The 21,843-nt window shown below is 33.5% G+C and overlaps 1 protein-coding gene across 3 annotated transcripts in view; it reads left to right on the top strand.

Annotated features, from left to right (window-relative positions):
* The first annotated feature begins 1,745 nt into the window (after nt 1-1,745).
* sptbn1 (spectrin, beta, non-erythrocytic 1) overlaps nt 1,746-21,843 on the top strand; it is a 104,228-nt gene continuing 84,130 nt past the window's right edge. For 2 of the 3 annotated variants that reach the window (XM_058791971.1, XM_058791968.1), the window contains exon 1: nt 1,759-1,894. The gene's annotated coding sequence lies outside the window, so the exon portion shown is untranslated. Of the gene's footprint in view, nt 1,895-21,843 lie in introns of all 3 variants that reach the window. The other variant, XM_058791969.1, reaches the window with a different exon arrangement.

Raw genomic sequence — 21,843 nt, 5'->3', positions numbered from 1 at the left:
TTGGAGAAGAAACATGTGCTGATGTAAATACTTAATGAAAGTGGTCTGCATACTTGGACTGACCACTTTATCAACAGTACAGTATATGCTTTACTTGATTTAGTTACAAGGTTTATTATTTGATTCAGGAAGATCCCAAATAATAAAAACAACAGCAATAATAAAAACAATTGCTCACAGTTTACTTTATTTGACAGCCTGTGTACATTATACAGCTGCGTGGATGTTTTTACTGAAGCATAGCATTGCATTTTAAATTGCCCAGCATCTGCCCCCAAAATAATTTTAGGCTGGAGAAACAGGTTTTGATTTTAAAGTGCATCATATTTCAGTATTACATCAAAGCACGGATTCATAAGTTTCACAGATGTCTGGCCTAAACGCTGTATATCCACTGACCTTAGAACAGCCCATAGTGAGTCAGTGGTTCTGTGAGTCGATTCATCTGAACTGATTTGCTTTTGCAAATCAATCACAGAGTAAAACAAATCTGTGGGCGTACAATATAAAGCAAGTCAGAAAGATAAACAACGTCTGGCACAAATTTGGTAGGCGTTTTATCTGGCATAAAATATAGTGATAAACAATGTATTACATCAAAAGTAAGTAGGCCTACGAGAATTCAAACGAATCGGTAAATTTAGTTTTTGAACCGGTTCGAACATGTTTCGGACTTCATTGGAAGTAAACATCAATAACGCCATTTGACAACTATTTCCCGAGGAATAAGAGAACATAACGTTTATTTATTAAATTAACAGAATTAAACAGCATGACGCTATTAGCCTATATTTGACAGCGCCAAAAAAGCCATGATCACGCTAGATTTCATTCATGAGTCAGTTCACTGAAAACATAGAATTTATTAGTTAAAAGAATCAAACTATAGGCTATTCCACGCTATGATGGAGGCACTTTCAAAACAAACAAAAGCCGGCATCTGAACGCAACGAACGAACAAGTGAATCGGTTTATTAAAACGATCGAATCAATTTATTAAAACGAATCAAACTTATTCGTGCTATATGACAAAGGAACCAAGGCAGCAATTTCAAAATAAAAAGAAACATTGCAATCACGCTAGACTTCATTCATCCGTAGGCTACTATCATCGAACTGATTCGCTAAAACGAATCAAATGAACCCACACCACTGTGATGAAGGCCGCAATTTCAAACAAAAAGTAAACTCGCGATCAATAGGATACGGATGAACGCAAGAAACGAATCATTGTGTCGGTTCATACAAACGAGCGAATTGAATCGATTAGCTAAAATGAATCAAACTTCTTCACGCTTTGGTGAAAGTCGCAAATTCAAAACTAAAAAAAAAAAAAAAAAAAACGCGATTACGCTATACTTCATTCATCTGAACCCATGAAATTAATGAGTCGCGCATCTGAACGCAAGAAGTGAACGATGAGTCGGTTCATACAAACGAGCGAATCGTTTCGCTAAAACGAATCAAACGTCTCCACACGAAAGCAGCTATTTCAAAACAAAAAGAAACGCCGCAATCACGCTAGACTTCATTCATTCGTACGAATCAGTGAGTCGGTTCAAAACATCAAATTGATTCGAATCAAACCCACGCTGCTATGGTAAAAGTGGCAATTTTTCAAAACCAAAACGCCTCTGAAAGCAAGAAACGATCAATGAGTCGGTTCACACAAACAAGCGAATCGATTCACTATCCCCGCTACTATGACAAAGGCCGCGCTATCTCGCCGTAGTAGGGCGAGCAGATTCCCCGCCCCGCGTCTCGGTGCAGCAGCTGACGGGGAGGGAGGCAGTGCGCATCGGTCACTCCCAGCGCAGTGTGTCCAGCCTCTCTCTCGCTCATTGCGCGCTGCGGACTCCAAAGGCGGTGAAGTTTATCACGTATTCTTTTATCGGTAAGTACAAACAAACCTTTTATTCTATCATCAGTTGTTTTATTAAGAACATACAGGCTGAAATGCGCTCGTTTAGACCCGTTTGCCGCAATAATAACAGTGATTTTCTCATAAGTACGTGGGTGGTGATGGAGTCCAAATGAGAGGAGTTTGCGTCAATGATATAAATCCAGGTGTATTAAATGCTGATACAGATTTAGAGGCCTTAATGCATTCAAATAATCTATATTAGTTAATACAGTGTATGTTATATAGCTGCAAACAAAGATTGAGGTTCGATGTGGTTATATGATAGTGAGGATCATAGACGTGAGCTGTGGGATAACGGTACAGTAGAATATGGATGCAAACAGGCGTGGTCAAATCCTGAGGCTGGAGTTTTGCCTTATTCAAAGCGCAGACATGCATTTGCATAACCAGAGGTTACTGTAATCTGTAATCTTACTGTATGGCTGTGATTTAGCAGTTTGTGATGCGGTAACTCATCATCTAATGGTATAAATGTGTAAATCTGGCGCGTTACTCTCAGTGACCTGAAATGGATGTTGATCTGGTGCCCATCATCTCACTGCGGTACTCCAAAGAGAAATCACCATTTCACACGTTACTGTTGCGCGACAGAACCGCAGCGGGTTACTAACATCCTTCAATCGTTCGCGCGGGTTTGTGTTTTCACACTTCAGGCGTCGCGTCGCGTCGCGTCGCGTCCGTTTGCGAATGATAATAGGAGGCTATTCGCAACATTTCCTGCAGTTGTGGATTTAAATTGTGGTAATCGCTTGAGAGGTTGTTTTATAAGCACACCGAGAGTGTTTGTTTGTCATGCTGCAGCACTAATGCGGCCTTTGCGTGCATATTCTGGGCAAGTGCGCAAAAATCTCACTAAATAAATAACGCACATTTGCGCGGTTACGCACTCGCCACATTAGCGCTTAATGGAAACCATGAGACTAGTGCAGCAAAACAGTCGGACATGATGTCACGATGGCACGCATGTAACGCACCGCGAGTGTTTGTGATGTCATAAAGCCACGCGCATGACGCATTACATTGGAGTGCAATACTGTGCGACGACAGCCTAAATGTTTCAAATGCGTTGTTGCATGACCTCATTGCATTGCATGACTCAACAAGTGGCATCCAGTTGCCATTGCAAATATTAAAATGGCTATTTTACACTGTAAGCCAAATTCAATCTCTTCTTAGCATAAAGGTTGAGTCAAGAAAACGTTAGAAGGCACAGAAAATGGATAGTTAGGAATAGTGCATTCAATTGCGGCTCTGTTTTGATGAGTTCTGACTTTCACATGCTGTTTGCATTTATGCATTTAGCTGATGCAATTTGTCACAGAGCCAACATTTTTCAGCAGTTTTATTAGACAACTAGAAAAGGAAGCAAGCTATAGAAATGCAAAGAGAGAGAAAAGAAGGTATTTTTAGTATAATACGAAGTAGTATGATTTGCTATTGCAAACACAGCCTGAATGCCCTGCCGAGTGCCACACAGGCCCCATAGTGATTCTGTCTCTCCCAGCAACGTTCACCAGAGATGGCGAGGAGTGCATTGTGTGTTCTGACAGCAGGATATTTCATTGGCTTAATGGTGGGAGGCGTGAGGGGATTTAGAGGTGCTAAAGAAGACCTGAAACTTGCAAATTCGCAGGAATTTAAAGCAGCTCCAGATGGTTTTGTTGGACACCCTGGAGTGACGTTGCTCACATATTCCATTTGTTTTTACACTAGAGCCACACCTACTATATATTATGGTCACATTTAGTCTCCGGGTGACGTTTGCACCTGGATATCAAATCCTGTGGACTGTCTGAGCAGTTTTTATGCATATGCACTATTAAAAATAAAGGTTTCATGGGGGGTTTCAAAGTAATGTCATGGAAGAACCATTTTTGGTTCCCCAAAGAACCTTCCAGTAAAAGAGCCATTTTGAAAACCTTTTTCCACTGTAAAGAACCTTTTATGGTTCCAGGGATGTTAAAGATTCTTCATGGAACTATCAATGCCAATAAAGTGTAGGCATATGCATTATTCTAGAAAGGCTTCCTCATAAAATGAGCATGCTGTAAATAACCTTTTGTCTTTGGATGCATAGAATCACTGGTGTGAATGAGATCTGGTGTGGAACTATTTCTCACTGCAGTCAGAGAACTCATGAAGCATTCTTCACATTGGTGTGAAATGGCCTTTCATTTGATGCTTCAGTCAGCACCATGTTGCTTTTTGCTCTTTGGAAGACAAATTTGTTTTTCATTTCTTCTCTAATTAATATTTACCCCTTCCCTTTTATAGCTTTAATCAAGATTTGGCATATGATTGAGTCCGTTTTAATAGGAAAAGCTTTGATTTTGGTTGGGCACTTGGCAGGTTTTCCGAGTGTAGTGGCATTTAAGAGCTTGGCACAGAAAATGCACTCTGCATTGTTTTTTGTTTTTTCCTCTTGATGCATCAGCTTTTTATGCACAGACGACAGACCTATTTGCTCAAGAGACGTCCTAAGCTTGCTTTACAACTATAGCGTATATATGGCCTTAAACTCTACACAAATGGAAGGTGCTTTGGATCTTAATTTCATGCATTGCTTTACTGAAATTTGTTAGACCACAATTCATAATGCAACACAAATATGCATCGCCGCAAGGAGCGTTGTTGTAGGCGTCTTCATCTGCAGCAGTTTTCTTGGCTAGTTTTCTCTCAGCATGGCACAGCAATAGCTATTAGTTTAAAATAGAACTGTTGACGTGTTTATAGTTACCTACTTCATTTCTGGAGGTTTTTACTGCCAGAACAATGCAAGAATGCATGTGAAAGGAATAGTTCACCCAAAAAGGAACATTCACTGAATATATTCTTACCCTCAGGCCATGTTTCTTCATCAGATTTGGAGAAATTTAGCATTGCATCACTTGCTCACCAATGGATGCTCTGCAGTGAATGGGTGCCGTCAGAATGAGAGTCCAAACAGCTGATAAAAACATCACAAGTAATCCACACCATTCCAGTCCATCAGTTAAAATCTTGAGAAGACAAAAGCTGTGTGTTTGTAAGAAACGAATCCATCATTAAGACATTTTAACCGCAAACTGTTGGTTCCAGCTAAAATAATATCCATAATATTGCTTTCTCCAGTGAAAAAGTGGTCTGAATCAGAGAGAAAACTGCACAGATCAAGCAGTGTTTACAAGCCAAAACAGTCCAAAACAGCTCTAAACAAATATGTGGCTGGATTTTGATGTGAGAGACAACAGGAGAGGGACTGGAGGAAGCGTTATTATGAATTATGGACTCGTATTTTGGCTGAAAACAACTGATTAAAGTTAAAACATCTTAATTATGGATGTGTTTCTTACAAACACGCAGCTTTTAGCTTCACAATACATTAACTGATGGACTGGAGTGGTGTGGATTATTGTGATGTTTTTATCAGCTGTTTGGACTCTCATTCTGACGGCACCCATTCACTGCAGAGGATCCATTGCTGAGCAAGTGACGCAATGCTACATTTCTCCAAATCTGATGAAGAAGCAAACTCATCTACATCTTGGATGACCTGAGAGTGAATGCATTTTCATCTAATTTTCATTTCTGGCTGAACTATTCCTTTAACGTTTGCATAAATGTTAATGTTTCTGGCCTATTTGAGTAATGAAACCTTGATTTGCACCCCATGAAACTGGTTTAAATTGGCTCCAGATCATTTCAGTTAGTGCATTGAAGTTTGATTGATTGTTTAGCATCAGTACGATCTTATCATTAAACGTGTTCACATGTTCTTGCATTAATCAAATCCCAAGCTCTTTCCTGCACTTCAGTGAATCGCTTGATTCTCTTCATCGCAGCCAAAATAAGCAGTAGACTTCACAGACTCTCCTGTCGATATTTCCATCATGTGAATGGCTTTCGGTGCGCCTGTCCAATAACAACATCACAGTTTTCCTCCGACACTTCCCAACAAAATGGAGCTTCCACTCAAGAGCAGCGAAGCGTGCAGCGACACAATATCCCGTGGCTTTTCTTATAAAGGGATACCTGTTGTACGTCGAGGGTGAGTTCATTTCACAGCACAGGCCGTGTTACAGTAGGACAGGTGGAGGGGTTCGTTGTTTACCATCAGGGACGTTCTGTGTGTTAAAGAGGGGAGGAGCTCTCGAGGTTTGGAGGCTGTAAGCGACTGGGGACCAGCTGTCATGACGGTAGACAACAGGTGAGGGACACATGGTCCCTATGGGTGGCCCCTAGAAAGAGAGTACTGTTTGTGTAGGACTGGCTGATAAAGCTGGAAAAAATTATATTTAATAATATTTTAAATTACAAAATTTTTTAAATAACAAATTCAGCCTTTTTTGAGACTATTTGATATAGATTTTAGATTTTGTATTTGCTCTATTTTTCATTTTTTGCAAAATAAAATCAAAATGTTCAATGCAAAAAGTAAAACAGAAAAAAAAAACTTAATTAGAAATAATCAAAGCATGATTTTTCCATGCTGTTTTTTTACAAATCGAACATATGGAAAAAAGAAATTATATATTTTTATTAATAAAGCATTTTAAAATCATTGCAGAAATCCCTGTTCATTTTGTATCAGCAAAAATAATACACTGTACATTTTTCATATGAACATATTTAAATGCATTAAAGTGATGATTTAAAACAACCAGTAAATCTAGTTTTTGAACCAGTTTGAACATGAATCAGACTTTTCAATGCTATATAAAAATCGTAACATTTGAAATTAGTGAAAAGTTTTATTGAAGAATATAGAATTTTATTGTATTTTTTCGTTCGAATAATCATAATTGTTGCAAAATAAATTCTAAATTTTAAATGTAAAAGTAAAACAATCAGTGCATGTTTTTCACAAATTGAACACAAGGAAAAATGTAATTATATGTATTTTTTTATTAATAATGCGCTTTAAAATGATTGTGGTATTCACCATGTTGATTCAATTTAATAAATAATGTGTATATATAGTAACTTTCTCCCAAGTGCAGTGCGTGTTTAGGCTTTTTTAACGTCATGTTGAAATTGTAATAGCGACAGATCTTTTCTTTTCTTTTATCGAAACAGAAAAATGTTGGGCGGGGACTTGCTTCTATGCATCAGTTGCTGATTGGATGTTGAGATGTAGGCGTGGCTCTCAAAAATGAGGCGGGTCTAAATGCGAGCTTAAAGGGGTGGTGTTTAAACTCATTAAATAATTGTAGAAGTCTCTCATTTCACCAGAAAATCCAGGTTGATTGAACATTGCGAGGCCAAATCTACTGCATGCATTTAGAAAACAGATAGGGTGAATTTTCATTTCACTCTGAACGAGCACATGCCTGAAACACCCCCTCCATCGGGAACGGCTCACGTCTTCTCTGTGTTTCTACAGCTGCCGCTCCTCGGGCTGCCTGGAATTTAATTTACGCTCTTATTTTTGGGTCTGAGAGCATCTAACCCAATGGAGGCAGAGGAACTGAAAGCCATTTGTCTGCTGGGTTGCTTTGATACTAACTGCTTTGAGCCCTTTTGCGACCTCAAAGGAAGCACAACTAATTGCAACGTCCAGTTGTGTCTCAGAGTCTTGATCGAACATCATTTTCAGAAGTTTTTGTAGTTTTGAACACACGCCCTGCACAGTTTGACGAAGGCGTGTGTCAGAACATTCTGTACAGGCTTAGATCACATCTTTATTTAGGATCATTTAATGTTCAGATATCCACGGCTCTAAAAAATCAAACAAAGCAGTTGCATCAGATAAATGGAGCAAATAAAAGGCATCGGCTGAGGAACTGTTTCCTGTATGAGCGTATATGTTGGTGTGGATCTCGGGCGATGGCTGATGTGCTTGGAGCAAACAGAGATTGAATTAGAGGAAATGAGGAAAGTCCTGAGGGACTGGGTGAGGTCTGCAGAGCTGGACATCTCCTCTCCTCTCCTCTCCCGGTCATTTGATCCCTTTGCTCTCTGCGTCTGAAGTGTTGCAGGATCATGAGATGATTAGAGAAGTATGAAGCATCTCCATCTCGAAGCTTTTAGAAGCCATTAGAAGAAGCCTCTTGAAAGTACTTCTTCCCAGTGGAAAAAATGTATTTTTTCATTAAGAATTATGTTTTAAATATTTTATATTTACCATGTTATAGTACATTTATTTAGATTTTATGTTTTTTTTTTACTGACAAAGTAAAAGTATATACAATTAATAATACATTTTGGGAAAATTTAACAAGAAAAATTTGAAAACTAAACTTTTGCTCAGAGAAAGAGAAAAAGTTAATTATTATTAAGTTATTATTAAATTCCATCTTTATATTTTTTTTCTAAAGTGTCTAAGTGTCTTTATAATTAATATACACATATATTATGTACACAAAAACTTTTATTTTGGATGGGATTAATCATTGCCCAGCTCTCATTATACAGGGAAAACAACAAAAATGACAAAAACAAAATTTATAAATTATTTAAAAAAAATTTTTTTTATTATCCACAACTCTTGTTTATTGGCTAAATATTGATCATGGATAAAGTAAAACCAACACACTCTCATGGCAATTCATAAGTATTTTACGTTTTGGTGAATTGGTGGCGAATTTATACACTCTTTATTTTTCTCAAAAAATTATACGTCTCGTTGAATCAAATCATACAAATACATACAAAATCTGCAACTCGTAAAATAGTTTTTTTATGAGATTGGATTGGTGAAACTTGTTGAATCAGTTCAAGAGTCAATTGGTTCATGAGTCAGTTGGTCTGAATTTGAATAATTCACAAATTAAAAACAACAAGAAATGGGCATTCAAAAGTTTAGAGATGAACCTTAATGCTTAGTTTTTCCTCTAAAAATCATGTTTACGCACAAATCAGAATCATACAACTTCGTAAGAAATCGCCAGTTTGTGAAATAGTTATATTTACTTTGGCTAAGAATCATTATTTTGATTCAATGAAACTGTTGAATCAGTTCATGAGTCAATCGGTCTCGGTTTGAATCACTCAGCAATTAAAAACGAAATGAAACGGACAAATTCATTAGTCAACCAGAGTTGGAATCCTAATGAATGATTTTTGCAAACACTAATCATCAAGTCCACTATGAAACACGCCTGTTTCCTGTAGATTCTCTGGCCGCAGCTTTCGCTCATTTGTCTCTGGCAGTTTCCAGCTGCACAGTTTAGGCCAGCGTCCAGTTATTGATCCGTCCGCTGTTTTTCCATGATCCGTTCTCCCATCCGGCCTCACGTTCAAGCTCAAGGTTGAACAGCTGTGCCGTTGCGGGTCACGACCCGACCTGCACCTTAATCAAATCCCGATCCTGAGCCTGGAGCTCCTGAGGGATAAAGCGCGGCTGGAGAGAAGAGGGTGAGACTACAGTACAGCGTGTCCCTGATTTAGCCAGGGCTGTGCTGTAATCCATATGGCATAGAGCTGTCGGTCAGGTTTGTGAAATTGGCTGGTCGATAGATACCGATGGATGGGAGTGTTTATATGCCAGGAACTCGCATATGTTTGTATGTTATCGTGAGTTGTCCTTGATGCTTAAGTGTATTTGATTCTAAAATACGTCATGTTGGATGCAGTATGCTGGTATCTTTGGGTTTTGCCATTATTATTTTTGAGATATTAAGCACATACTTGATCCAAAAGGGAGTTTTCATAGTGATGCCATAGAAGAAACATTTTTGTTTCCCATGAGAACCTTTCAGTCTTCAGTTCTGAAAAGAACCATTTTTTCTTAGTCTGAAGAACATTTTAAAAGATTAAGAATATAAAGAACCTTTTGTGTTTCAATGGATGTTAAAGGTTCTTCATGGAACTGTCAGTAAAGAACCTTTAATGTTAAGACTGTAAAGAGATGATAAAAATCTGTGGTTTATCGATATTTATTTACTATTAATGGAGAAGGAAATGTATGAAACATGTTTGTTAGACATAGAGAATGAATGTACACATAACTTGTTTGCTTACTAATAAACTCAGAGTAGCTACCTTTTATTTTGGGGCCCATGAATCATTTTTATTTTCCTCTAAATTCAATATTTTTTTCTGTATTTTTATGATTTAATGCAAATTTAGCATAAGAATAGTGTCTAATGAAATGAATTAATAAAACTTTAAAAATTTAATCAGTCTTTTAAAATGTAATCAAATTAAATACCACAATAAATTTACTGCAAAACAGTTTTATTTTTTAATTTTTGTCAAATAAGATGCTGCACGACAGAACTGTACAAATTAAAACATGGATGAAAAATATATTTTTTGTATGCTATTCCTTAAATAAACAAACGAACAACACTTTGAAACATACAAGTGGTATATAAAAGTAGCCATTTCAGTTTTAATTTCTTCAAGTTAAACAGGACTTTTATTTTGGCGGGCTAATATATTTTGTTCATATTTTCTTCATGTCAAACCTGACTTTTATTTTGGCGGGTTATTGTGAAGATCCGCGCCATTTATTCCCGCCTTAATTTCTGCTGCAGGATCGGCTGTTTAGATTGAATCCACATCCAGTAAAATGTCCAGAGCTTATTGTTATCGACATAAATATCGCCCAGCCCTATCGATAATGATTAATGAATCCCTTCAGTGTTGTGATAAGGAGTTTTGGTCGCCTTGCGAAGTCCATCTGTGTTCCTCAGAGGTTTGTTATCACACAGAAACTGGTGATAAAAAGCAGACCGATCGCAGCTGTCCTCAGCCGCCTCACAGACACGTAACGCATTTGTGATTCCTCTCCTCCTCCTCCTCCTCTCTGGGTTCCTCTCAGTTCTGGCTCAATCCCAGCACACATTGCGGCTCCTCCCTGGGCCGCTCTCTGCTGCTGAACCCGACGCGTGATCCTGATCTCATCGCTGTAATTCCAGAACAGATGTGCAGAAACATCAGGACAAAAGTTTCGTTTTATTACATTGTAGCTACTTTATATATTTTATTTTTTTAAATAACATTTTAGAGATATATAGTTCCTACGCATATTTATATTTAATTTCAAATATGATCAAATTAAGTAATACAATAAAGTAAAATTAAGCTGCTGAGATCAGTTGGTTTTGGGGATAATGAGATCTTACCTTTTTCTGAGGAGAAACCGAAAAACAGAAGAGTTGAAATTCTATTCAGACAAAAATAAGATTGATTAATCAATTGATTTACTTTGTCCTTTTTAGTGTGAGGAAATTAAATTATATAATATTCATTTTATTTTTAAAATATAATTTTATATTTATAGTTCTTTCAAATATTATACTGTATTTATTTATGAATATTTTACTTTTTGTTGACATACAGTAAAAGCATAGAGTGGTGATAATAATTAAGAAATAATTCAGATATTATTTATTTGTTCATTCTTGATCTGGAAATATTCTCAGAGTTAATTTTATTAAAATATTTTTTATATATTTTTATTTTTAACATTTAAGATTTTATATGTATAGTTCTATGTAAATATTTATTTATTAACGCTTGATTTATGTTTTGCAAAAAATTTTTAAAGGGTAAACTAAAGAGCGACAAAAATTAAATTGAATAGCAGCTCAGATCATTTGGATTTTGGCACAGATTTACAAGAAATTAATTTGTAGTGAATTTTTTTTCTTTTTAGCAGCATAAATAAAAGACTGAGAAGAATTTAATCTCTAAGAAATAAGTACGAGAATAAAGAATATTTTCATTTATTCAACAAAAAAAAAGAATTATTTTTTCTTTCTTTAATTTCATTCATACTTTCCTGCACTGTAAAAAAAAAAAAAAGTTGAGCCAACTTAAAATTTTAAGGCAACCGGCTTCAGCAGATTTTTGAGTTTTCTCAACTTGTCGTTTTAAGTTTATACAACAAAAATTTGAGAATCTCCAAAGTTCGCGCAACTTAAAAAAAAAAAAAAAAGTGTGCGAGGAAATTGATCTAAAAGTTTGTGATTCCAGCCCAGATACGCAGAAACATCATAGCATGATAAATGCATTAATATCAGAAACTGTATGGTTGTAATGTTTTTTTTCAAAACCCATCAATCCATCTTTTACATGTTTAGGTGTTTATTTGTTGCATTCTGAAGCTCATCTTGTGAACGGCATGTTAACAGAAACACAGCTATTAGTTGTTCTTGTTAATCTGAATGAAGTCGCTGTAGAATGCAAAGCAATTATGCACTTTTCTATCTGCCTCCGTTTGGAGGTTTTCATCCTTCAAAATGAGACGTGAAGGAACCGACAGCGCAGACCATTAGACAGAGGCTTTCAAGGTCACGATGCTAATGTGTAATACAGATTCTCTCTCTCTCTCACTTTCCCTGCTGCTTTTCTCATTAATGCATCCTCTCTGCAGCTCTGCGTTTCAGTTGTATTTTCACAGCTGAGTATCGCAGCAGAATATGTTCGACCGTGAATGAGTTACAGGTGTTTATTCCAAGATGAATTACGTGAATGGTTCCTCAAATCATGTTGAGATACCTAGCGATGGCCTAGCAACCAAAACACCCTATAGCAGCTTGCTAAAACTCTTGAGATGTGCTGTACTGTATCTTCACATCTGTCTGAGTCGAGGGCCTGGAAAACATGAGGTCATCTGAAGCACTGGACACTCGCTGGCCGCGCTCCATTGATCTCATGCTTTTCCCGTAGTCCCCGTGCATGACTGAAAAAGGAAGTGCTAATGTGTGTGTGTCTCTGAATGCTGTTGATTAGAGTGTCCTGTACATTTCCATTACTGGTTGCACTGATTTTTAAAAAGAATCAGCAGAATAGTGAGTTACAGTTGTTGGAAAACACATTGCAAAATATTTTGGCCTAAATTGGGGGTGATCGTGGGCGATAAAAATGCCTCCATAGTATCATATCATAGTATCGCGCTACAGCGCACATTCTGTAAGTTGCAGTTCTGGCGCCGCCGTATCAATATACTGTACAATACATTAACATCAGTGTTAAATCAGCGGTAGAGCTTCTCTCACGGGACACTGCACTTAGTCACAATCACAAAAGTACATTATTTGCATGTGTTTCAAAGCCTCGCCGGTTAAACGTTTCATTCACGCGCTGGTCTGACGTGTGCTTTTTCTGAGCCCGTACACCTGAAGCGCCTGATTACTGAACTAAGTTATTTTTTGCGCTAATACTGTCAAAACACACAAGGTTAGACATTAAGACATATGTCTAAAATGAAAGTAAACAGTTGAGAGAATCGGATGCGTGTCTGTATATTAGATGCTCTTAAAGGGACAGTATTGAACATGCTGCCGACTGTCATTAAAGGGATACTTCACCCTAAAATGTAATTTCTGTCATTATTTACTCACTCACATGTTGTCCCAAACCTGTATTAATTTCTTTCTTGTGTTGAACACAAAAGAAGATATTTTGAAGAATGTGGGTAACCAAACAGTTGCTGGTCCACATTGAATTTGACAGAAGAAAAAAAAATACTATGTGGACCAGCAACTGTTTGGTTTTCACCATTCTTCAAAATAGCATTTATGTTCAAAACTAATTTTGAGTGAGTAAATGATGGTATAAATATAAAACACTAAGACAGAATCGACAGACAGATGACAGAATTTTTATTATTTAATGTTAAAACAACAAAACGCAAAGAGAAAAAAAAATAACTCACTACTCTTGACTGAAAAAAATAATACAGTTGCTTTAATAGGAATCGATCCATATAGTGTTTTATTTTTTATATTTGTTCATTTAATTTCTTGAATGCTCCTGCTAAATATGCCTATTGTACCTGAAAATAAAGCGCTTTGTTTGTTTTATTTGTATACTATGTGTATTTTATAATAGGGAAATTATTTTGGCTCATACAAAATAGTAAAACTGATATTTAAAAAAACAAAAACAAAACCTCTTGATATGATATTTTTGCCATATCGCCCACCCCTAGCCTAAATTAAACATGTATGTATGAATTGCATGTAAAATTTCCATGCATTTGGGTTATACAGTTTTAACATAAACTATGAAACTTATTGTGACAAGCATACAATTATGCACCAAAAAAGAAAAAAGAAAAATAATAATAATAAAAAAAAGAAAAATCATGGCATAGTTTATTATTAATTATTTGCATCCATTTGATTTTATTTAAATCATATTTGCAAAATGCATTTACAAATGTTATATTATAATATGAAATTCTATTAATTGTATGATTATTTTAAATAATTTACATAAAATATAAAACATTAGTTTAGTTAGCGATATAATAATTGGAAAAAAAAATACATTTTGAAAATATTTTTCATAATTCATCTATAAATATTATACATTTTCAGAAAAGTATAATGTTTTATAATTTATATCAAATGGACAGGAATTTTACATGTAATCCAAATATATAAATCACAAATTTATACCTAAATATTTTTTCCAATGCACATTGTTGGACTGTGTCTTTCTGAAGAAATCTCAGATTTGTGAAGTGATTTTTCTCATCAGATTGTCCTGTAGTTGGTGTTTTAGTTGATGTGAATCTCTTGAGTCACGGCTGTGATTTGGGAGGCTTTCCAGCACATTCACTATTGATTCTGAAGCTGGATCAGGTGGCTGGGTCACGTTGTTCTAGAAATGAGAGAAACAAATCAATATGATTTAAAACCTTAATGTAATCTCACAGTCATTGTGTCGTCAGATGGTTCATCCTTACCTGAAAATACTGCAGCATCATCATCATCATCATTCAGTCAGTGCAGAAACTCTCTGTCTCTGTTTCTCATTTTACTGTTAAGTGTTTTATTGGCATGATGCAGTATGCATTCATTTTACTAAAGCATTTGCAGGTGTGCTGCATGCTACAATGAGAAACTAATAGCAAATAATAGAAAGCAACAATGGGCAAAATGGGTAATATAAACACATAAAATAATATATCAGTAGTGCAAATGAAAAAAAAGTTTTTGAAAAAAAAAAAATCTGTAAATAAATTGTTTGATATTTAATGTTACGATTATTATTTCTGATATAAAATTTGTATGTGCATTTTAAAAATATTTTATAATTCATCTAAAATATTTAAAAATATATATTTCTATTATAATATTTATATATATTTTTTATAATGTCTAACAATATAAAAACAATATACTACTTTTGATAATTTAGTGATGCAATGAGTTTAAAAATATGTACTGTATATTTAAAATATTTTTATAAATGATCATCTAAAATAGAAACATTTTATGAATAATTTATATATTTTATTTTATTGTTAGTATATATAATCAATTTTTTTTTCTATTATAAAAATAAGTTATTAGTTGGCTTTGATTTAGCATTTTTCTGTATTTAATGTAGGTTACTGTACAGTACATTCAGATGTCCATCACTGCCCAGCACTGAACCAGACTCCCGTCAGCTGACGCATGTGTGAAAAACACAGGTTTAAAGGAAAGTGTGTGTAAATGCTGTGTGGGAGTATAATGACATCCAGAGCTCCACACACAGCACACATCCAAACGGGATGTGTTCAATTCCCGCTGTCTGCCTGCCAGAGCCCAGGGTGTGGTGAGACGGGACTTCAACACACAGACTGCAAATGCACATGTAGAATATTATATTGCAGGTTATGTAAGATTAATCAATCATGCTATTATTTTAGTGCTCTTTTTATTTGGCCTTAAAGTTTCCAGAACCATGTCATTAGATCAGTTTTGCGGGCGCTGTGATGTTTTAACAGTGTCTCTGATTTGAACTTCAGTAGCAAAAAAAAAAAAAAAGTTTTCATAAACTGATTCAAACACATTAAATTGTATCTTCATTCAAAAATGTTCAGGATTGAATATCGTTCCTTGTTTTCACTTTGTAAAAACCAGTGCAGAAAACATTTTTTTAATTACTTTCATTAATAATCGAATAATATAAATGACAAAAATGCATAATGTTTAATAATTGTTTTATGATTATTATTTTATAATATTGCTTTAATTTATAATAATTATAATAACAATATGTTAGTTTAGTTAGTTTTATTTATTTATTTATTTATTTATTTATTTTTAAATATATTTACTTCTTTTAATATAATTTTCTAAAAAAAAAAAAAAAAGTTTTCATAAACTGATTCAAACACATTAAATTGTATCTTCATTCAAAATGTTCAGGATTGAATATCGTTCCTTGTTTTCACTTTGTAAAACCAGTGCAGAAAACATTTTTAATTACTTTCATTAATAATCGAATAATATAAATGACAAAAATGCATAATGTTTGATAATTGTTTTATGATTATTATTTTATAATATTGCTTTAATTTATAATAATTATAATAACAATATGTTAGTTTAGTTAGTTTTATTTATTTATTTATTTTTAAATATATTTACTTCTTTTAATATAATTTTCTAAAAAAAAAAAAAAAAGAATTCTAAAATATTATAGATCCCAAAATGTATAGCTTAAAATTTTATTTTATGATTAATATTTTAATATATTTTCCTAATTTATACTTATATAAAATTAGGTTAGTTTTGATAGTTTAGTGATTTAATTCTTTATTTTTAATATATATATATATATATATATATACATATGTTTATAATTCATTATACAGTTTTACAATTCAAAATACTATAAATTATAACTGCGTAGTAGTTGATATTTTATTAATAATATTGGTATTTAATTTATAATTAACATCTATATTACAATAGTTTCTATAGTCAAAATAAATATATATTTATATGTTTCAAATATATAAATTGAGAACACAGCTGTTGAAATGACGGTTCGTGTCAGATTAATATGGTTAAAAAGCTGAAATATTGCTGTATCACCAGCATATGAATATAACTCCGAGATCTATGTCTTTATGTTTAATAAAGCACTTTGAGGCGTCAGAGCGGGTGGAAGCACTTTGGTATTTCATATAAACATCTGGCACTTCACTCTGACACTCTGGCTGTAAATGTTTAGACGTTTGCTGTTAATTGTTGGTTCCAGTGAAGGTGGAGATCGTGTTCATCTTATAACGTCTCTGCCCTCAGTGAAAGTCCGATTGGAAATGCATGTGTGAGTTTGGAAAAGCCAAGTTAATGGGGTTACTTTGTCTTTATGAGTCTGGTCTGGAGATCAACTTTTGGAGATGTGATGGAGGTCGCAGTTGTTAAAAAGTCATTGAAATCTTTGCTTTGTTGACTTTTAGAAAAACCAGGGGGGTCTAAAACACCAGTATTTTTCCATGTAGTTTTATATTGTTTTTCTGTATAGTACAGAAAATGTTATGCATCAATGGAGGAAAATGCTTTTTGTCAGGGTTTTGGTTACAGATGAGCTCATATATTGACGGAGGTCTGTGTCTGTTTGTCAGTATCTGGTCTATTGTATCTGGTTTATCTGAGGATCCAGAGAGAGCTGGATATTCCCACACTCACAGGGTCAGACCTGAAGAGACTCTGATCGCAGCGCATTCCAGAGCTGGACTCTACATCAGTCTGTTTACAGAGTCTCACAAACCACTCAACAGATTTAACCACACAATCAAAAGAAAGAAGGAAGTGCGTTATATTTGTACATTTTAATACTCCCAAATTCCCTATTGATCCAAAGCAAGCAAGCAATATAATCTAAAAAAATAAAATGCAAGCAAAAATATGTATGTGCTTATTTAAATAAATAATAGATATAATATGTATAAATGAAAAAAAAAAAAAAAAAAATATATATATATATATATATATATATATATATATATATATATATTTTTTAAATTGTTATTAATTTATTATTTTATTTCTTTTGATTATATGTGCAAAATATAAATATATGTAAATATGCATAAATACTGTATATTTATGCATATAAATATTGTAAATAATGCCAAAATGCACAAATAAATGCAAAATATTTATTTCTTTTAATTTTAGTCTTTGCTTAGTTTGGCCTAAGTGTGTTCTCGAAGAGTTTGGTGAGATTCACTCCGTGCAGAAGCTCCATTCATAGAGCTATTTTAGGTTTGATGGGAAACCTTTGGTCTCTGGTTTAGATCGAAGTCACAATGAGCTCCTATTCTGGCCTGACATTCTGTCCAGCAGAGCGGCTCTTTGCAGACACTGTCCAGAGTCTATGGGCCTCAGGAAGTGATGTCATAATGGAGCTCATTCTCCGGCTGGTGTGACATTCAGAGCTGATGGCGTCTCCCAAGATCTGACAAAGACAGACGAGCGTGTGGATCTGACACACCCAAACACCCGCTGCGGCTCAGTATGAGCCCAGTGAAATCAATCAATACCCATTTCAATATACAGCAATAAATAGTCACGGTGATATGCAGTAAGAGTATATTGCTTAAATGAATGTGAAAATTTTCACCTTACAGGAATTTGGTATCTATCTATTTTCAAAAAATGTCTTTTTGATTTATTTTTATTTGATTTATTTATTTATTTTTATCATATTTTTTCTTTCTTTGTTTTTTTTAATTTATTTTTATTATTTTTATTTCTTAATTTTTTTTAAATGAATGAATTAATGTATCTATGTATTATATATGTAACTTTGTTTATTTTTTAATTGTATTTTAATTAATTATTTATTTATATTTTTATTTGTCATTTAGTTATTTTAATTGTATTTATTTATATTATATTATTTTATTTATTCTAATTTTATATTATTCATTCATTCGTGTTTTTATTATTTTTTTATTTCTATATTTTTATTTTATTTTCATTTAATTAATTAATTTCTTTAATTATTCTTCTCCTTTACAGCAGTGAGACTTTATAGGTTTTAAAATGTGGAAAAGAATTTTCTTATGGTTAGAGGTGGTAAATTTATTTATGATAGTAAATGTTTGAGTTCTTATTGAGATCTCTGCGAACATCTGAGCTCAGTTTGAGATCTCTTCTGGAGAAATATCTTGAGAAGCTAGAGATATTAGTTTGTTTAGTCTCTTTACCTTCGTTTGCAGAGATCGCACTAGTGACTTGTGCTTCCTGTGAGAGTCCTGAGTGAACTCTTCCTGTGCTCGTTAGCGTCTGTATCTGCTTAAATTGGTTGATTCAAGGTTCCTCCACTTATCTTACAGCTTGGATGGAGCGCGGGGGATTTCTTGACTTTCTCCTGATGCCTCACATCTGTTAGCCATATATCACGCTAGCTGCATGCGTTTCACATGCTCGTCTCTGTTTCACAGAGAACTAAACAGTACATAATAATAAGATCTTTTGGCCCGGTGCCTCTGTAAACTGAATTCTGGCGATGCTGCGAGTGAATTTATCCTGAAACTCAAAGCAGGACCACATCTGATCTGCTGAGTGTTTGAATTAACATGATTTATGTTTTTTTAGTTAAATGGACATTTATTAATAGGAGAGATGCAGAGAGACAGTCTGCATGTGAAAAGAACGACAAAAACGACTGGCTACCATCAAAATAAGAGAAATAAAACAACGTTCTTCATTCTAGTATTTCTAGTCTTCTCATGGATAAAATTTGGTAAATTTATATACATTTAAATATATATTAATATTTAATTCATTCAGTCATACATTCTTTCACTTTATAGCAAATGTTGTTCTAGATAGAATATAAACTGTTACAAAAGTTACAATTTGTACGTATATCAATCATAAATCAAATCTACAAAATTATATTTTCCACATTTTAATAACCCCAAAAACTATCCCTCAAAACATAAATAAATAAAAAGTGTGTGTGATAAAAAATATAGTTCTTAAAAATAATTATATTCAAAATATTAAAAGTGATAATATTAAATATCACTTTTCATTTTAATTTTTAAATTAGTTTGATATTAAAATAATAATAATGACATAATTTCATAATTAGAAAATTATTACAGTAATTACAAAATATTTAAAATTTTCATTGCTATGAGGCAAAATTATAGATAGATAGATAGATAGATAGATAGCTAGATAGATAGATAGATAGATAGATAGATAGATAGATAGATAGATAGATAGATAGATAGATAGATAGATACGGACCTAAATATTTAAAAAATATATATATATCGTTATAAATAAAAGAAACATACTTTTTATTTGATAAAAATAATTATTAAAATGATAATATTAAAATAATAGAAAATAATTACAATTACAAAATGATTATTATAAAATAATCTTTTAAAGAGATAATTATCATTGTTTTGCACTGATATAGTGCTGTGCATGCATATTTGAAAATGCTTCTTTTTAATGCAAACATGCAAATAATAAATTCTTAGTAAATTCTCTCTAAGTGTTCAGATGTAAAACTGTTCAGATTTACATTTCAGCTAAATCTTACTTATGCAGCACTAAAATGATCTTTCCTCTGAATGTGTTCTGGTTGTTTAACTCTAGATATGTTTTCCCAGAAGCAGTCTGGCATGTCAGTCATGGGAACTTACTAACCCTCTCCAAAGTGCCCAGCTTCCTCTTGATCTTCAGGGACGCGTCCTTATTTTCCTCCAGCTGGCCTCCACAGGGGAAGATGAGGCCTGTACTTGCGTAATCTCACAAGAAGAATACTCACATTTATTTTTGTCTCATAAATCCTGAAAAATACCTGGTTTCTCCTCATGTGATCAGTGTGGGAACGTCTCTGTCTGGCAGAGCGATGGCATAACGCTACAAACACTTGCTCAGGATTTAGTTGTATCTTTTTTAGCAGTTGGCGAAAGCTTTAACATCTGTTTTATGTTCCTTGCGTTGACGTCACACGCTCAGCTAATGGATTGTGTTTTGCAGGTGTGTGATGTGTTTCCTGTCTGTTGAGGTAATGGGTTTGATCTGCCGCTGTGATCTTTCTGATGGCTTGTTTTCTTCATAATGCAATCATACACAGTTGAGCTTTGGTTTAATGCCAACTAAGTGCCGCACTAAAGAGATGTTCATGACTCTGTGCTTAACTGGCACCTCATGCTATGGATGTCAAAGTACTTCTTTACCAGTTATTTATTATTATTATTTTTTTAATACGGACTATCAACCGTTACCGTTACTGTTACCTTTTCCGTTTGCTGTTTTCATTTTTTTATTTATTTTTTTTATTTAATTTTGTTTTGTTTTGTTTTTATAATTTAGGTTTGTCAAATAAAACTTTTATTAATATATATATATATATATATATATATATGTGTGTATATATATATATATATATATATATATACACATATATAATCTTTATATAATATATATAATTTTTTTTAAATCTATTTTTAAAGAGATAACATTTTTATTGCTATAAAGCAAAATAACAAATTAAAAACATAAGTAATAAATAATCATCATCAAGTCTATCAAGCCAGACTTACATTTTCCATTTGCTGTTTTTTATTTTTTTATTTTATATGATTCAATAATTGTAACTTTTCAAATAAAAATATTAGTAATAAACGTGTATATACATATATATAATATTTATATAAAATATAACTTTTAAAGTGACCCAAAATTATAATTATTCAAATATAATATATTTTAAAGAGATAAAATATTCATTGCTATAAAGCAAATTAGTAAATAATAAAATAATAAATAAATAATAAAATTATATAATAAATAAATAAATCATTTATTATTAATATATTATAATGGTGGATAGATGGATAGATAGATGTTTCTATCAAATAATTATAATTGATATTAACTGCTGTGGGAAATGATCTAATACAGTATCTTGCACAGTGTCACTGGTTTTAATATGAACTGATGATGTTTTGGTGTCATGATAACTTGTTGTGTGGTTCTGGCTGCTGATCAGACCCAGTTTCTTCTGTTTGATAGCCAGAATCTTCTTTGCGGCACAGATACAGACCAGATGGAGCTTCGCATTCGCTCTTGGCGCTTTCTGTTCAGCGTTGGCCGCGTTGTTACTTAGCAACCTTATAATCTACAGAAGAAACATAGCCTCAGGATTTAACTACAGTATGATCACTGAGATACTGCTATTGAGATACTGTTAGGTTTTTTTTATATTCTGAATATACTTTT

The sequence above is a fragment of the Onychostoma macrolepis genome, chromosome 11 (assembly GCF_012432095.1).
Source record: "Onychostoma macrolepis isolate SWU-2019 chromosome 11, ASM1243209v1, whole genome shotgun sequence".
Lineage (NCBI taxonomy): Eukaryota > Metazoa > Chordata > Actinopteri > Cypriniformes > Cyprinidae > Onychostoma > Onychostoma macrolepis.
This window is presented reverse-complemented; position numbering and strand designations above follow the sequence as displayed.